The following is an 18,895-nucleotide window of genomic DNA, read 5'->3' on the forward strand; positions in this document are numbered from 1 at the left end:
TAAATAAGGAGAAGCAAGCTGTCAGGATAAAGTATTATGGGAAACCTCCCCAGAGGAAGGATGGATATTATCCTAGATTGTACTACTGTAGTATACTTACCTTCATTTCCCTCATCTCCCCTTAGATGGTCATCTGTGGAAAAAAATATACTTACTTACTCTTCCATCCTTTAACCATCTACCTCCTGGTGATGACGATGCAGTGGAAAGAAGTTTCCTGATTTTAAAGTCAAGCCATGACAGCTGATACCACTCAGATGTCCCAGCTTGGAAATTTTGTTTTGTCATGAAAGGAATCACTGGCACGGGAGAGTTTTCCTTCATGATGAAGCAGACCTGGTTTCCTGGTTACGCAGTGCGAGCGTTCCATGCAGGAGCCATTGCGGAAGCGCGTCCGCAGCGTGCTCACCCCTCGGAGCAGGGAGGCTTTTCAGTAACTCCCTGCTGCCTAATTCCCATTTATGCAAGTGGAGTATAAGTGGTACCAAGCCCTAAATAATTTCCTCTTTCCCCCATTCAGAAAGGGTGTAAATACATGCCAAAATTCCTCCTCATTCAGTGAAGTGCAGAGGCTCATCTGTAATTTAAAGCACATGTTGTAGGACTGGTTGTTTTCTGAGAAGGACACGTGTATGTTGAAGGTTTTTTTATTTTTCCTTGTCTTGAACATCGATATGCAGTGGTAATTTTGGAGAAAGGAGTCAAGATGCACTTTTCCAGGTAGAGGTAGAATTACCTGAATACCTGTAGAATTATCTGAAGGAATCCATTCCATCTGAGAGACACAGTTCTCTTGGATGTTTTGAAAAGATTTCTTAACATGCTAACTCTGAAATGTTGTCATTTTTTGGTATCTATCCTAATTTTGATATTGAGGCAGGTGTGCATTTACTGTGCCAATGAATTCATCATCCCATTGCAATTTCCTTTATTTAAATTTATTTTCAATATTCCTTTTCTAGCAGAACATAAAACTGGTAGCTTCTTGCTTGTTTTGGTGGTCCAAACCTGATCATTATATATTAGGAAAGAATTTGGAGAATGAGCATGCTGGAAGATGATTTCTGCATCACACAGAGTTGAAAACCTAATTAGACAGCTAAAGTAGCCTCCAAATATGCAGACGCTCTTTTGCACTCCAAAATAGTTGCATCAGCTATCAATCAAGTGGATAAATGATGCAGACAGGCAACTGAGGGTTTTCATTTGTGAGTAATATTAATTGTGGGTGTAAAATGAAAGATATAATAAGTGATGAAGGTACCACTCAATACTGGGATGAAACATTTTTAGAAGTTAGCTCCAAATGGGGAGTTCCAAATGGAACAATTGTATAAATAAATAAAATTTCAGCTCGGCACTGACCATTGTGTGTTCTTGAAAAAATATATAGAAGTGCCCATTGATTATTGTTCTCCTTGGTTTTGGTTTTCCAGCCCAGTATTCTGGCTTGTTGTTCATTACTCTGGAGTAATTGGGCTGGGGGAACAGCATTCAGACCTCAGTTCAATATTCAAGGCAAATGAAATATGCAATTATCTGATACAGAGTCATAGAATTGCATCAAATGGAAACAAATAGTGCCAAATCAAGACCACATGTTTTTAAGAGGATTGTGAATTTAAGTGATATGCAGCTAAATGTCATCTATTTGCAAATAATTGAGGAATTTGAAAAAAATCTTTTTGAAGGTTTTCATGAATATAGTAATTGTAAAAACACTTGCCAGGATTTTTCTGAGGTCAGTGTCCAGAAGTCTGAAATTGAGATAGAAATGACTCTGTTCCTGATAATCCTTTCTGAATGGGACTCCTGATTGCGCTTCAATGGGGTCTGATCATTTCCCCATTGAAGACTGGACATCTGAACCAATGCTTTCAAGCAGTAATTGACCCCATGAGTTTTCAGATAAACCTTTAAGGTTTTGGGGTTTTTTTATAAATCATGTTCAAATGAACCATTCTTTATTTAAAATCTGAAAAAATCTCAGAGATGCTTTCTGCTTGCTCTTTTAAAAGTTTTTTGATAGTGAATTTAGGCATTTCACTCCTTACGTCTGCAGTGGCTTGACAAAGGACCTTTGTATTTTCCCTTATTTAGATACTGGACAGAGCTCTTCACCTCACATCTGTCACTGAGGTCTACATGTGGTTGCTAAGCCTCCCCTATCACATGTAAGGGTGGAGACAGGGCAGCAGTTGTCTCTGGAAAAGAGACAGATGATCATGCCAAGTCGCAGAGAAGTACTGGCAATGGCTTTCTTGGGGAGAGATTGAGACACCCTTTTGACATGAGCCAACACCCATTTTGAGATGAAAAACGTTCATCCCACCATCTAACTCTGCAGTGTCTTTCCTCTCCAGCAGACACTTCTCTGGGAAAACACCCACTGCTGTGTCTGGGGCCAGTGGAGATCCTGTGACTTGCTCTGCAGATCCTCAATCAGCAGTACCGACTCTGCCTGTGCTCATCCTCTTTTTATTGCATTTTTGCCTGCACAAAATACTGTGAACAGCCAACTGGCCACACTTAAACATGAGAATGTGAGTGAAACAGGTTTCCCCTGCCTGCTGTCTTGTTTCCAGAGATTTTATGGTGGTACCTTGTCTTGTTTGTCTCTGCATTGATCTGGTCATCATCTTCTATTGTCTGGCAGTTTGGGGCCAATATTCAGGCAGCAGGAGTCTAACTGGGCTCACATCTCCCCAGGCTGGTGTGGGAGGGTTCACAGGGAGCCTGCTGTCAGTATGTGCACTGCTGGTTCAGGCAAAATGAACTCTGCATACACAAACAATATAATTTTGGCTAAATTCAAGCCCAAAGGAATCACTATCTTGTGCTTTTCTCTCATGTGTGTATTTTTAGACTAGCTACACTTTGGATACTAGCTTGCATAAATCCCATTCTCTTGATGGTTTGGGTTTTTGGTTCCTGGGACAGGGTGTGTGAATCTGTTCATTCAGTTAAACCAGAGTAACAGCTGAATTCAGACAGGTCTGCTATAGAGACCTGAAACGCATACCCAAGATAAAGCAATTCCCAAATCTCATTGACAGATGCAACCAAATAAATAGTCAGTTTTAAAGCTTTTGTACAGAAGACGCTAAAGATTTTTATAACTAAGCCATTAAAATACATTTTAAGAGCACAAAAGGGTGAGAGAGTATTTCCAAATGCACGCTGCAAAATAAGAACTTAAAGATTGCCAGAAATTTTTGGAAATTGAGGAGATAGCAGTATCTTCTATTTGGATAACCATGAAGAAAACAAGTGCTGTGAGCTTTGGAAAGCCCGTGGAGCACAGGGATAGGATCAGAAGGCAGAGGGAAGGGAAGGGCACTTTGTGGGCTTTATTGTGTCCCAAGACTGCATCCTATTTCCTACACTAAAGGAACACATCGTGTTGGGTTTTCTCCAACAAGCAGGATATTGCTTAAGTCCTTTTCCAACAAAGTATTATCAAGTTTATTTGGGGTTTTTTGTTTTGCTTTTAATTGGGAGCAGCAGCAAAGTTCAGAGTACCGTATGCAGATGTTACAGGGACACGAAAGTACAAGATAAGGTGCTTCCTACCACAGGAAGGCTATTTTAATAGCTGGTTTTTAAGCTGATATTTACGAAGGAAGGAAAGTCAAAGGCAACAATAATTAATGTCATCATTATGGTGCTGATTTTCAGAGAAACATAGTGGGATTAGAAGCTCAGTCATTTCAGCTTTTCAGAAGACTTCAACATAAGATCAGGCAGCAGATTAAATGAGCATCAAAATCTAGGGTTTTTTTCTCTAAATTTTATATAAGGAACCTATATTTTGTTCAAGTATATGTGTTGCAGATGGAAAAGAGTGTTAACAAAAGAGAAGGTAAATTTACAGGCCTCACCATCTTCCCTCATTAATGGTTCTCAGCAAAACATGCTGAGCTTTGTGACTTTTTATTTATCATTAAAACACAATTTTTGTTATTTGCTGAATGGTGAAAATTTTTTTCCTGATAATTTGGGGAGGTAACTGTTTATCATATGGAATGATAAACAAAAGCTGCAAAAGTCTTTTCAAATGGGTTAGTTTGCAGCTCTGTAGAGCAGTGCTTCATGAGTTTATTTGCATCGTCAGGAGAAACTAAACTAATTTAATTCATGGTAGGGAGCATATGTTAATGACTTCTCTGGGTGGAGGAAGATAGTGCACACCTCCCTTCTAACTCAGTGGTCCTAATCTACAAGCAGGCCTAGAGATCAAGACCACATGCTATCTCATGGTAAGAATTGAATTCATGTTCTCCTTAGATGTTTTTATACATCACAAAAACCATTGGTATGTTTGCTACCACATCAAACTGTCTGAAGGTTGAACTAGGTACAGGCTGGATGGATCCCTCAGCAGCCTGAGCTGGTGGGTGGCATCCCTGCCCCTGGAAGGGGAGGGAACTGGAGGATCCCTAAGGTCCCTTCCAACCCAAGCCATTCTGTGGTTCTGTGATCTCCCTGCCCAGCAGAACAAGGTGCTGCTGGCCAGTGGGAGAGGAAGGGAGGGAGCTCTGTTGTGAACTGAAACAACATTTCTGCTTTCCCAGCTTCCTCATTAGCAGGCTTGTTCTGACTTAACCACTCTGTGGCCTTCACAGGCTTGAAAAACTGTATAAAGGAACCAAAAGAAAACATATTTCAAGAAATGAAATTAAGAATGGTAAGGATCTTTGAATAACTAGTGTTTTCAAACTGGGTTAAAGCAGACTTAGAGTAATCTGACATGATGTAATCCTAGTGAAGTTGCAGGAAAGCAGAAATTAAGTATTTATTTGGGGTATTACAGTGTCTAGTATAAGATATTGTTAAGTACTGTCAGTAACTCGTTATATATTTATTTAAAAAAATAAGAACTTAAAAGAAAAAAGAAATTTGAGATTAGAATGTGGCTGCTGTACATGCATTATACATGCTTCTCCTTCTGTTCCACTAATGGATCCTGACTGCCAGAACAGCGAAACGAACCATTGAAATTAGCGGAACTAAGACCCAGTTCTATTAAAAATTTTCATTTGCCTCCAGTGCAGAATTTCAGACAGATCCCTGATTTCTGCGAAGCATTTCCGAAGTATCACAGCTCTGCTGTAAAATGAGTTTTCTGTCAAAGGGAACAAACGTGGTGGTAGAAGCCATTGAAACTTCTGCTTCCTAATGGCCACGCTGCAAAGACATGAAAAGGATGAAGCATCTCGAGTGGCACATCATTAATGCTGGTGGCAAACTGAGGAACTGCTGGGAAAAGAAACAGAAGCAGCAGAAAGAGCCTGAGATGAATGAAGCCGGAGTCATCAACATGGAAATGCCACCTTAATTATACCAAGTTCTGAAAAGGACTAAAGGCAGAAACAAAGCTGAAACCAAGAGGCACCAAGCCACCCATGTAGGCTTCACTACCTGATCTCACCACAGTTTTGTTACAAGTCACTGCTGGAAAATAGGACCTCTCAGCTGTCAGTCCTGGTGATCTCCCACTGCTGGAAGAGTGGCTAATCCCAAAATTTTCACATTCTGAGCTAAAATCAGAGGTGGAATGTTATTGCAGTTGGAAGTTTAGTTATGGGTTATCAAGAAAATAGAATACGGAATGGAATTTATGGGCCAGAGTAGTTACTCTTGTAAGGAGAAAAATTCTAGTTAAAATCATATTAAAATACACTGTGGAAGTGTCAACAATCTGGTCTTCAGTGCAGAACGCTCATCAGGAAACCTCCAGCATTAAGTTATGCTTCATTTTTAATGCTGCCCAAGCATGCTCTGCTTTTGCCAAAGTAATGGAATTCTGAGCCTTTTCTGGGACTTTCCATATGACTGGGGTTTTAAGTTATATCCTTCAATTTTTACTTTTTTTTTTTTTTTTCTTTTTTGGTAATGGGAATCTTTAGTGCCTGGAAAATTTGAGACACTAAAAGAACCTAAAAAAATGTATATGCAGGAGAGGGGAGAGGGTTTGGGTTTCTTCTGAATCCTGGTCAGACTCTGGAAAACAGAACCAAACCTCAGAACCAAAAAATCCTTCATGAGTTTTCAACATTTCTGCTAATGCCGAGTTCCAGGATCTGGTTTACATTGGGAAACCTTGACTCCTGGCTCCAAAGGGTTCAATTAGTCAAAATGGTTGGCAGATGGAAAAAATAATTAAGTTCCATCCAATGTTTTGTACAGTAAAAATAGACTCAAGACACAATGGCCTTACCTTGAACTTTGTAGGCCAGCGTCACATAAAGATAAAGAGGGAGTCAGCTTTTAGGAGCTGGATTATCTACTAGCACACGGACAGTGTGAAGCTGGGCAGCAAGGGCCAGAGGCACCAGAATGTGCAGGATGAGCACATGATTATTAGCTTGATGATTTTTTTTAGCCCAGATTGAAGATGCAAATTCTGGCAACGAGAAATAACTTGACATGGATATTATGAGATTACCAAAACCTCATGATAGTAGTAATAACAATAATCATCTGTTATTTGAAGAGCTGCTGAAATGCATGGAAATTTTAAAATATTATTCTTAGAAATCTTTCTCCTAAATGCTTTGTCTTTCCTGAAAATTACAGAAAAGTAGATAGATAGCACTTTTCTCAAACAAATTTTCATTTTATGCTTAAATACAGCCTTAGATGCCCAGCTTCAAGAACCTGAGTTTGAAAATACAGTTATGGACCAGAAACGTAACCTGTGCCATAATTTGACATTAAAATTATTTTACTTCAACTATACTATAAGATAGGTGGAACAAAGATTTAGATGCCACATTATGCACTTGATCATTCTGAATAGTGAATATATTCACAAAAAAAGAGGCATATATAGGGTAAATTTGCAAATTGGGAAGTATGGCTTACTACACAAATGATTTATTACAAAACAAGCTGTAGTGAAAATTGTATGGGTAAAACGATGTTTTGGATAATAAATTATATATTAGAGACAATAAAAAGTGGACAGATTCCCCACCACTGTCAGTGATAGTACCTGGCAGTACAGGGCACATGGGCTTTGGGGATTTATCTCTAAGTATAGAATGAAATCTCCAGATGGTGGGAATTACTAGGGCAGAACAGAGTTCTAGGTTGTAATATTAATAAAGTTTTCCAGAAACCATAAGAGTTCAACGTATCCACACTTGCACATCTACACTTTTACATCCACTCTTGGCTGTCACTCAGGGCTGGATGCAACTGGGTGCTCAACATCTAAACGGGATGGCGAAATAAATTACACAGATCTCTGTGCAAGTCTCATCAAGCTCTGAAAGGTGAGGTAAGTCTGCTTCCTGTTGCTCATGTCCTTCCTTCTGTTCCCTAAACTTCTACCAGGTATGATTGCCATCTCTTTCCCTCTCCTGCATCCCTGCTCCAAGGCTTCCCTGCCCTACTGGGGCTGCACCCACCATTGCCACCCCATGGTTTTCCAGTAGGGTTTGAGCAGCACTGCGGATCCAGGGTGAGGGCAGGACACGGGGAGACTCCTGATGGGATATCATGGAGTGTTTTGGCAGCACTGGAGTGGTTGTATCATGTGACTGGTGCTGCAATGCCAGTGCTTTAAAGAAGTGGTGTCCACGTGTTTGTGATTGCTCTGATGGTCTGGGCTCCTCTGAGGGTGCAGCAGATGGCCCCCCACCTTTCTCTTCATGGAGTGTCTCGTGTTTATTTGTGGGGGTAGTCCAGAAAAACCACTGAATCTATCCCAAATCATATGGTGTTTAGAGGGATAAAGATGTTCAGCTAAGCCTGGGAATCATTAGGTGGCTGCCTTGGAGCCAAGCTGTTTGGATGGGGCTCAGTTTCACAGCTGGCAGAAGAAGGAGAATCTTTTTCTCCTTCAACTTCTGAGACTTCAACTTCTGAGACAAGCAGCAAACTTGCAGAGCCACCTCCCAGTTCTTGGGGATTCACGGGATGGTGGAATGGGTGGATGTCCTGTTTGGTGAACTCTAAAGCCATTTTGTTGCTGCGTGTGTGTGACAGGGTGTCTTTAAATTTGGAACCTGCCCTGTATTGTTTTGTGGTTTGGGTCCAAGTATTGGATCTAAGAGTCTCCTTGGGATAATAGTGGTTGGATCTTGGTATTTAAAGTAGGATGTGGCAAAGGTGAAGGGTCTCAAGAGGCAGAATTTTCCTTTGAGTCATAACACTGGTTCACTCCACCTGAACCTCCAATGAGCATTCAAATCCCTGATTTTTCTAATCTCTCAAGGGCCAAGCTTCCTCGGTTCAGCCTGTCCCAAAGCACATGCTTCTGACTTGACACAGCTCTCCTCAGAGGCCAGAAAAAATCAATGTATACTGTTGTGTTAAACCCAGTGAGGATTAGCAGAAGGGATGTGCTAATGAATTCCATGTGAATATGCTGCCGCAGACCAGTCCTACAAAGCACAGAAATAATTTGGTAGAAAACCTGCCTGATTTGCTTTCCAGTCTGGACTGATGCCTGGGCCTTCTCTTACCTGGAACCAGGGCTATTTCCTGGGATGCCACTGGCATCACTGGGGTGGTGTGAGGTGTGGTACCCTGCCCGGCGTGGGCAGAGCTGCTGCTGCACAGATCAGAGCAGGCAGCACATCTTGATGTCTGCTGCGACTCATGAGGTGAAGGCTTTGATGTAGGGCCAGGACCAGGCCCTGTGATGCAAGATGCACTGCAAAACCTGCTTTTCAGGGAGCACATCCGTAGCCATGGGATCTTCAGAAACAAAATCTTGTCCATCAGGAAGCCTGTAACAGTGATCAATCCTCAGGATTTCCTGAAGAAGAGTTCCTTGTCCTATATTTGACATTAGTATCCTCTACCTCTGGGGAAGCCCAGGCCTGTCTCATGCTGTTACATGAATTACCAAAGCAAAGGCTTTGGGTTCTGCTTCCAGCTCAAAAGCTCTTCAGTTCCAGCATCAGTGCTCCCATTGAAAATACTAAAATACCTTTCTGTGTGATGTTCTGTAATTGAGTTTAGTTGTAATACCTCAGAAATACACTGCAGTGAAAACCTCTAAGTTTTCACTAGCAGAGCAGCTATGCCAGCTGGCTAAGAGAAACTGGTGTGATAATTTTTCTACTTTTTCACGCACTCTCCTGTACCTCAGTATCCTCACTTTTACCTCTTTTCACTAGTCTGGCTCTAGCTCTTCTCTTTGGCTGTGCTCCTGTGCCCACGTGCCTGCACGCGCGCACACAGGCTCAGGCAGATATTTGTAACCTGACTTCACAGTTCATCCCTCTCCCTTGTTAATTGTAAGAAAAAAGGGAAGGAAGAGTGAAAAAAAAGTGTTACATAGAGGAATGAAGCAAAAATAGAAATCCAAGGATATGGTGGTTGCAAGGGATGCCCAGAAATTTCCTTCTGGAGTCTCTTTTAATCATCTTTCATACTTCACTTTGCTGCTCTTCTTTCAGCTGCTCAGGCCAGGTTTCTTGGTAGAGTTTTACTGCCAAATGCTATTATAACCAAACTGCTCTGATCTTTGGCCAAATCTTAGGAAAGAAGAGGGTGTGCTGCAGCACTGGTGAGCCAGTGAGGGAACTCTTTACCAAGGCTGGAATGGCAAACATGACTGTAGAGACGAGAGCTGCGGGACCAGGGCTGCAGTGCTGCCATGGGGTTTCGTTTCAGCTGCTGCATGGAGGGAAGAGCAGCCCTGAGTGTCTAGGATATACAACCCTTTGAGCTACAACTACCCAGATGCTAGCACACAACATGGATAACATGAACATCTTTTAAAGTGCTGAGTACCTGAGACACCATGTGGGTTTTGCTGACGTGTGCTGGGCTGTGCTGACGAAGTGCAGATCCCCAGCGGGAATAACCGAGGCTGTACTGAAACTCATGCCCACGCTGTCCAGGAGAGGAATCACCAAGGAGGCAGAAGGGCTCCCGTTGGGCTGTCAAGGCTGCATCTCTCCTCCTCAGGGCTCAGGGTGGGCTCCACAGCTGTGCCTGGCCAGGTCTGAGCAAGGACAAAACTGTGCCTGGAGCATGAGGAGAGGCAGAGCTGGGAACAGAGCACCTTTACAAGTTCATCCTCTGAAGAAGGGCTGAAACACCATTTAAACATAATAATTTCTCTGCAAGACCTTGCTCCATGTTAATTATTAAAAGGAATGCCTGAGCAAAAGACCAAAAAAACTCCAACATGCTATTCACAAATGCAATGAGCTTGCAGGTTCCCAGAGCTTACACCAACTCTGTGCTGTACATCTGCAATAAAATATTTGCTTAGCAGATGCACAGGAGTCATGTAGAGTTCAAATTTACCATACCTATCAAAATGCAAATCCCAAATTTTGTTTAACATTGTCCCGTTGGTGAGGATGTTACACGCAGGTCAGGATTCTATCTCCCCCCAAGCCCTTTAAATGTGTTTATTCATTTTGTTTATTTTTATTTCCCAGTTTCCACATGTCGCTCAGTCAGATATTCTGTTAGCAAGACTGAGAGACGAATAACATATGTTACCCCACAACTGACCTTGAAGGGGAACTGAAGAAACCATCTTCCCTAGGGCTGAGATGGAATTCAGACACAAGCTTGCTCCATAGAGGTCCTTTTCTGAAAAGACACTGCCAACTGCATCGTAAGCCCTGGAAACGTTTCTGCCTGCATCGATAGCAGAGCATGAAGTACGTACCAGGGGGATGTTGAGGATTTAGCCTTCTGTGCCATCCCTCCCTCGGCTCTCATAAGCAAAGCAAACAAATGCTTTGCGTCTTAGAAGAATCGGATAATTCAGCCAATTTGAGTCGTTTCCTTGCAGGCTTGGCTTTTCACCTGAGGGACTAGGTTTGCTGATCCTGCCCAGGTTAAAATGACTGAAAATCAGTGTGGTTTGACAGCTGTGGGAAAAAAAATAAATAAATGGATGCACAAACCGTTGAGCAACAAAGACTCTTCAAGTGGATATGAAGTGAGGCACAAAAAGACCCTGTTGTCTCTGATCTTCCTTACAGGCTCTTGATTCATGGCAGTCTGGCTAGTCAGAGCCCTGCCTGATAGGGTTGGTCTGACTCTTCCATGGTGTTTTCCACCTTCTCACACACTCTGCTCAGGAAGAAGTCACAGCAGGGCCGTTCACCTCTTCCCTGTCTGTCACTGGCTGAGCTGGGCATGTCAAACAGGAGGTGGGTATGTCTGAGTTGCCTGAGCCTGATGTTGCAGCCTGGTGTGGTGGTGCCCACTGCCCCACTGCTGAGCTTTGTTTGCCTTTGAAACAGCAAAATGAGGAAGTCCTCACCCATGGAGCCCAGCTCCTGAGGACATCTGAGTGGGGAGGGGTTGTTGGGGGTGGCACTGTGGAGTGAAGGTGTTGTGAGAGCCTGTGCAGAATGGGGCAGTAATGCCAAGCTGCTGGTTAGACCCACTTGCATTCATCTCTTGGGCAAGTGGTCCAGAGCAAGGTCTGGAGAAGCAAGTCTAGGTTTTATTCAGAGTCAGCTATCTTGTCACAGCTCCCACAGGCCACCTGGATGCTCAGAAGCTGCTGAATTTAGACACCTCCATGCCAGAGGCTCCACCTCTGCCTGTCACCCCCCTATAGACCACAGCTTTCCTGGTCCTGCCACCGAGCATTGGCCTCAGGAGTTCATATAACTTCCCCCGTCTCCCCCAGTACCACTTCTTTCCTTGGGGAACGTGATCACTCTGTTTCCTACAGCAGTTCAAAATCTAATTACGTCTTCGAAACATCTGGACAACATTCTCAGGCACATGGTGTGATTCTTGGGGCTGTCCTGTGCAGGGCCAGGAGTTGGACTCAATGATTTTTGTGGGTCCATTCCAACTCAGGATATTCTGTGATTCTGTGATTTTCCCTGAAGGTTGGGCGGTTTGGGAAGGGGCAGTCTGTGTGAGCAGGTATCAGAGGCTGCCTCGATACTTGGCCTTACCCTCCAATGAAATCTCAGATCAGCCTGGAATTGCAGCACAGAGAGGAGATAAATGTTACATTCAGCATGACTTGCCAGTTCTGACACACAGGAACACTAAACACGTACCCTGACAAAATCCTAAAGTCATGCCAATTTGAATCCAAAAACCTGCCTCCTCAGTTAGCGCTTAGTAACAACTTCATATCATTTTCCGCATGTCATTAGAATGTCTTTCCTGAGCCAAAATTGAAATTTTCTTTACAGTAGGCAATTCTTATGTAAAACTGTTTTTCTCTTATTTTCTGTCAGTTTAATGTAAGTTTTTAGTTGTGTTTGGAGACACCCATTTTGGGAGTTATGACATTTCCTATCCTGGTATTGTGGTTGTGGGGAAGGAGGAAAGTAAACTGTGTACTTGGAATTTAGCTGGACCCAATATCAGCTCGAGTTCTAGATCCAGAAAATGTTTCCACAGGTTTATGAATACTACCTATGGCTGGCGATGGATATAGGCAAAGTGTCACTAGTGAAGCTTTTAGGAAGGTTTGTTAATGCCCATGGCAGCCCAGGAATACTTCCTGTTGTGACATCTGTGTTAAGGAGAGGTGAACGGGGTCACGTACACATTTTCTTCATGTTTTCATGCTGCGGGTTTGATTTTGACTGCTTTTACTTTTTTCAGCTCACCCATGACTCTTGCTCTCCAGCAGTGCTCAGCAGCTCCTGGGAGACCTGGAGCTCTCCATGGCCATTCCCTTCTGCCAGTTTGGGGTTTAGACATCTTCCCCTCATTCCTTTCCCTCTTCACTTCTTCCCCAAAGAGCTGCATTTCAGTTTAGTGCTGCTTTTGGAAACGTGGGTTCCTGTGATCTCTCAGATGTGCCAGTGGGCTCACTGGCATTACAGGTCAGAGTTTCTGTCACCACCCTAAAAATGGACTTATTGGCAAAGGAAAAAAGCTCAGAAAATAACATTTTAAACCTGTCAAGTCTGATTTACAGAAATCTTCCATGATCTAGAAAAGAAGCAAGCAATGATTGCGTTCTACTCCACCCTAATTTTAATTATAAAAAATGCTATATAGTTTTCCAGTTGATATCCCTGTAAAGGAAATAAGTAGAGTTGGAGTAAATCTTCCAAATAAACATGTTTCTCAGACATAAACATGATAAATCTTTTCTTTTGAGAAAGATATAAAGAATGGTTAACTTAAAATATGCATATAATAACATATTACCCACAGCTTCTCATGTTTAAAAAGATTCCATATGCTGGGAAAACCCATAAAATAAAACCCAAGAAATGCTGCATCCTCTTTCTATTAATTTGAAACAGTCACTTAATGTGAAAAAGGAAAAGATAGAAAAAATAAAGAAAACTGGTGGAACAGAATTATTTTATTTTTTCTTAGAAAATCCCAAACAAATCAGTAACTCCAGCATTCCAGTCTCTTCATCCTGTTTTTAGTGGTGTATTAATATGTAAACTCAATACTTCTGTTGAAAAATAGCTTTGGGTAAGGAAAAAATGGTAGCAAATTCCAGGGTGGCCTTAATAGCATTTTTGATTGAAAAAACTTGGAAAAATGTTGTTGTTTTAGGATGATGAGAAGTGCTGCCATCTCTTGTGGTTTACCCAGGATTGTCCCAAGTTTGACTGTTGTCTCTGGTTTGGTTTAAAACCTAAAAAGGGGCCAGTAACCGTGGCTCCCTCTCTTCACCATTCTTGCCCCATATTTAATGAGTAATTGGTTTAAAAATAGTCCCACTGAAGAAGCTTTCTGTTAAAGTACCATGGATGAAACAGTCACTTTTCCTATTTATTTTTTTTTAAGAGGAGTTTATATCTCCAAAAAAGTGTATTCCATATGACTGGGCTGCAGAGCTGGGATGGTGGGAGCTGGTGAATAGACTGGGACTAGGAGGACTTGTGCTCTGGGCTGATTATGCTTTTGGCTTGGTTTATGAATTGGAGAAAATAGTTTGTATTTCGCTTGACTCCATTTGTGATTCCCCCTATTTTGTCAGATATTTTCACATGGAGAACACTTGATGTACAGATGCCGGTAACTCCCTGGCAGGGGCACCCAGAACTGATCCTCCAAGGAACAGAGCAGAGTCCAAGACTTTCAAGACCTTTCAAGACACCAATATGGGGATGGTGACTGTCCTGTTTTATATCACAGCCCAATGGTCAGAGCCCTTCCTTGCAGATCTGTTTTCAACTGTCTGCTTTCAGTTTGGGTTATTTCCAGTTCGCATACATCACTGTCTTGTGAACTTCTTGATCTTGATCAATTGTGGATGCCCCATACCTGGAAGGGTTCAAAGCCAGATTGGATGGGGCCCTGAGCAACCTGGTCTAGTGGAAGGTGTCCCTGCCCATGGTAGGGAGTGGAACTGAATGGGGTGTAAGGTCCCTTCCAACCCAAAGGGTTCTGTGATTCTATGCTATTTGAGCTTTTGGCTTTGCAAGGGGTCGAGGCTCCCACCCAGCTTCAAACTCAAAACTGCTCATGCCCCAGAGAGGCCACAAACCTGAGGACACGCCGAGCAGGGAATGTGGAGCTGCACACACCCACACCCTGTGCTAAGCACCTGCAATTACACACAGAGCTTAAGCAGTCCAGTGTCAGCCAGATGGTGTTTTCCCTACGAGGACACCCCAATTTCCTCCCTGTGCCCATTGAGAGTCTCACCTGTGGCTGTGGTGGAGGGGTTAAAGAGGGCTGAGCCAGGCTCCAGCTGTGTGCATGGGTGGTGTGAGGACTGGGCTGGGTCAGCTGTGAGTTCAGCTTTTCCCCCCAGTCAGCTAGAAAAGGGCTGTGTCTCCCGCACTGGGATTAGCACTGGGGGGAGGAAGGTTTTTATCGTAGGGAAGGAGGTGGAAAAAAACTGTGTTTGACTGATTCCTTGCTGAGCAGTGTCTGGGGAGGGTCTGGGCTGTGCAAAGCTGTCCTGAGAGGAGCTCTCTTGGCAGAGGGGTTAAGAGAAGCCTGACCTACTGACTGCTTCACTTAACATCCAGGCTGGGGAGATGCTTGTTTAGCCTAAAAGCTTGGGTGAGGCAGTCAGCTGGAGTTCAAGATCCAGGGACTTAATGTCCCATGACTGAGCGTAGCTTGTTTGACCTGTAGTGCAGATCTTGAGAAGAGGGAGCAGGAGTGTTTTTATGGTATGTGCTGAGCCTGCTCTCCCTGACTCAAACACCTCCTGGAAAATTAATAATTGAACATACATGTGACTATGTATAGACCCTTCTTCAAACAGAACCTGAAATGGGGCGGAATATCTTCCAACTTCATAGACTTTTTGTCCTGCTTACTGCACAGGACTGGCCATAAAATCTATAGGGAGATGGCTCTATAGCAGGGAGCAGGCTTTTCAGCCCACGCTTTTCAGTGTGAGCAGTGGCCTTCAACTCTGAATTCTTTAAGCTAAGCAGTGTGGTTCATTTCTGCCTTCAAACCGAGCTGGCGTAGAAGGAAAAAACAAATTAATTCTGATTAGTTTTTTAAAATATTATTTGCCAAGCCACACTGCTCCCTGCTAAAATCAAGTGATGTTACTATTGGCACAGTGGGTTTAAACTCTCTACTGGGTTTTGCATGTTTTAGTAAAGGATGAAACTGATTGAATGAGATTGTCTATTAGTTGCAGTAGACCAGCAGTTTCTTCTTTGTAGTGGTGCAACTGATTGTTTGCCGAATAATACAGTGAGAATAGACTCTGTGTGCAAACCCTGTAAACTCTGAAGAAAAAGCCATGTCCTTTTTTTCCCCAATTGCTTCCAAGCCAGTAGCTGCTTCTAATATTCCTGTATCCAATGTGAGCCCAGTGCTGTTCAAAATGCACATCCACTATTTGTAAAGAGCTGTAATTGTTAGAAGAAAAGGATGTTGAGGAAAGCAGAGGGGAAATAATATAGAAGGGTTGGTTTTGGAACTCCCTGGGCTGCATTTTGGGGCAGCTTGGTTCAATTCCTGGCTCTGCTACCTCCTTCTCCTTTGACCTTGGAAAAGTCTCTCAATTTGCTCAGTGTCAGTTCCACACAGGTGTAAAAAGAGGCACTATTTTATATGCAGTATATACTGAATAAATGCCTACACTATATATTAAATACATGTCTGTATTAACTGGTAAAGCAAGAACCAATTCTGCCAAGACTTGTGTGATGCCCAGGACACGGGGTTCTGATTTCACAGTGCAGCACTGGCAGTGCAAACCCCAGATTAATTCTGTTCTTCTAATTCTTGACAATGTTCGTTATCTGAATGCTGAGTTTAAGTAGATGCTTATTTTTAGCCTCTATGTTAGTGGGCGAGGGAATGAAAGGGGAGGATCTCCCACACCAAGCATTTTTTTTTCAATATAAATACATGTCTTATAATATTATGGGCAAATAAAGGGTTCTTACCACTCATAAGGTGTTATGATAATCCTTCATGGAGTCCTTTTAATGAATAAACCAGGGATGCTTCATAAGTCGTTTATTAAGGGTTAATGGTGTATCTTCTCTCTTTGGCATCATTCCCAGCCTAAATCAAGCCTGCTTCATCTCATATGGATATGAAAGACAAACTGTACAGATTGAAAACATCTGTATACTGAGTGAATGAACCACATGGCAGCAGTGTCATGCAGAGATTTACTTGAAACTGTCCCCTTTTGTTTGACTTTAGAGGAACAGCACAAATAAATACAGTAGGTTCTGTTTAAACAAAGAGGACTCTGATCAATAGAGGTTTGTATAGCTTACGACCTTCAACTATAAACAAAAAATTGGGGTAAACCCCACAAGTCTCAGGTCAATTGCCATCTTATTTACTTTATTACGCCACTAATGTTCTAATCTCTCTTGCGTATAAAATGCTTTATACAAGCCATCTTGCTTTGCTTCTCCATTTTCACCAGAGAGAAAAGGGGAGGTTGTGTTTGATTCAGAGCAACCTGTGAGTGTGGGTATGAGTGTGCTGTGAATTTAGAGTATTGTGAACTTACAGCAGAGAACACAGACATACCAGCTCAGGCAAATTTCACATTCCACTAAATTTTGGTTGAGGTTTCTAATAGTTTTTGGTACTTTTTGAGAGGGTTCAGGCATCCACAAAGAAAAGCAAAATGGTTTGTGGCTCACCATAGCCAGACCTGGGCACAAGAAACATGACAGACGCAGTGCCATATAGAAAATAGTTGATCTGTTCTGGCTGTGAGCAGGGGTTATCCCTTGGAAACACTTGAAAACATTTGCAAGTATCTGATAGGGACTGACCCTAGCTGCAAGTCTTTATTATTATTATTTTTGTTACTGTCTCCCAGCAAGATTAAGTAATTCCAAATACTGAGGGGATGACACTCCGGCATGAGTTCTGCCCTCATATCTCCAAATAGCTAACTTGAATTGTAATTACTTTTTTTCTGGTACTTTTTCTCATTTTCCAGAGGGGAGAGACTATTATCTTAATCTGTTTCTGTCCATTTTTATCTTCCCTGGATAACTTTTAATCCTTTTGGTCAATTTTAACAGAAGACAAAAAAGGGGAAAAATGTGCCTATACCGGTTTGTGAATATAGGCGGCAAGACAGAGGAGAAATATTCCAGTCATGCCTTTCCCAATGGCTGAATCTATAGCAGGAGCCTTCATGACGCATCAGAGGAGCCAGTCAAGACACACAAACCCAGGAGGACCCAGATTTATTAGCCTTGCTGCTCAGTTTTGCAGATGTTTTTCTTTGCTGAGGACATTCCTGTTCCCATTGACTCCAATGTTTTCAACTTCAGTGTTATCTGCTCTAATCTAGGAAATACTTCACTGCTGCTTCAAGTGCATTTTCTTGTGGAATTCAAATGCTTTGTGGGGTAATGGAGGGGTAAGTCCCACTGGGCACAAGTCTTTCCTCAGAGATTTGAGAGATCTGGAGAGATATTTCTGGATGTTGTCTGGTTTTGAATTTATGTTGGGTTTTTTTGGTTAAAATGCAAAGAGCAGCCAGGCACTGCTTGCCTCCCTATGTTCTCGTTCCACTAGCCAGGTGAGTTTTGATCCATGGAGCCACACACCTCACTGGCAGAAAATCTTACAGACATCTCAGTTTTGCAACTGAACAGTTGTGCGCTTGTCGTGGTTCCAGCATTTCTTCACAGCCTGCACTTAGGCCCAGAAACTAGAGCTGCAAGTCCCAGTCTCAGCAGTAATGTCTCCCCCATCATTAAATAATTGAGTTAGTCCTGCAATCTGGGGCCCAGCAGCCGGAGACACTACCTCATAGCTGGTGGGTCGCTGGCAGCAGGTTTGACAAAACCCTTCGGGGATGGCTACCAGAGGCTCTTTCCTGGCAGGTCCCAGCTTGGTTTGTTGGGTCAGTGGGGAGACAGACAGGGCTCGCCACGCCAGGCCTGTGCCAAGCCACACTGGCCAAGATTGGCTGTGTGTTGGCTGTACCTTCCAGCACAGCGTTAGAAATACTGAAGAAGGGGCTGTGGTCCTTCGTTGAAGAAAGGAAGGAAATTTAGGTATCAGAGTCCTTGGGAGATGCTGTTTTGCTGCCCTCTAGGCAAAGATTAAAGCTTAAAATGTGGAAACTACAGGAAATGCTGTCCTGAGCACACCAAAGCAAAGCAAAGGGTTGGGAAGGTTGAAAGGCTTTTTGTGGGACTTCATTAAGGTGTGAGTAGAAAACCTGTAAAAAGATCTCTGGGCTCAGATAAGGAAGATCCAGTGGTGTACAACAAAGAATTATCAGTAAAGGCATCATAATTACAAAGTTCTTTTATATTAAAATGATGTCATGTAATAGGTTGAAGAACAAGAAATAAATAAGCTGTGCAGATCTCCTTTATCTAAATAATTGCTTTCTTATGCATTAGGTTGAAAACTTCTCATATAATTCCAGTCCTTTAATGGCAAAAATGTATTCAATAAAGACTATGAAACTATTTTAACATTTCAGTAGTGTGCCTCATCTAGAGAATCCCAGAGTGCCTCAGTGAAATGCAAATTTGAGGGAACC

General features: G+C 42.6%; 1 long non-coding RNA gene across 1 annotated transcript; it reads left to right on the plus strand.

The window, feature by feature from the left end:
- The first annotated feature begins 368 nt into the window (after positions 1–368).
- On the plus strand, positions 369–16,423 carry LOC121664127. Its single transcript, XR_006015889.1, has 3 exons — positions 369–4,259; positions 5,050–7,285; positions 10,413–16,423. It is a non-coding gene; the product is annotated as an uncharacterized LOC121664127 (long non-coding RNA).
- Positions 16,424–18,895: the final 2,472 nt, after the last annotated feature.

Source organism: Corvus kubaryi, unplaced genomic scaffold, assembly GCF_017639235.1.
Source record: "Corvus kubaryi isolate FWS band 111438036 unplaced genomic scaffold, C.kubaryi_AGA036_p1.0 37300, whole genome shotgun sequence".
Lineage (NCBI taxonomy): Eukaryota > Metazoa > Chordata > Aves > Passeriformes > Corvidae > Corvus > Corvus kubaryi.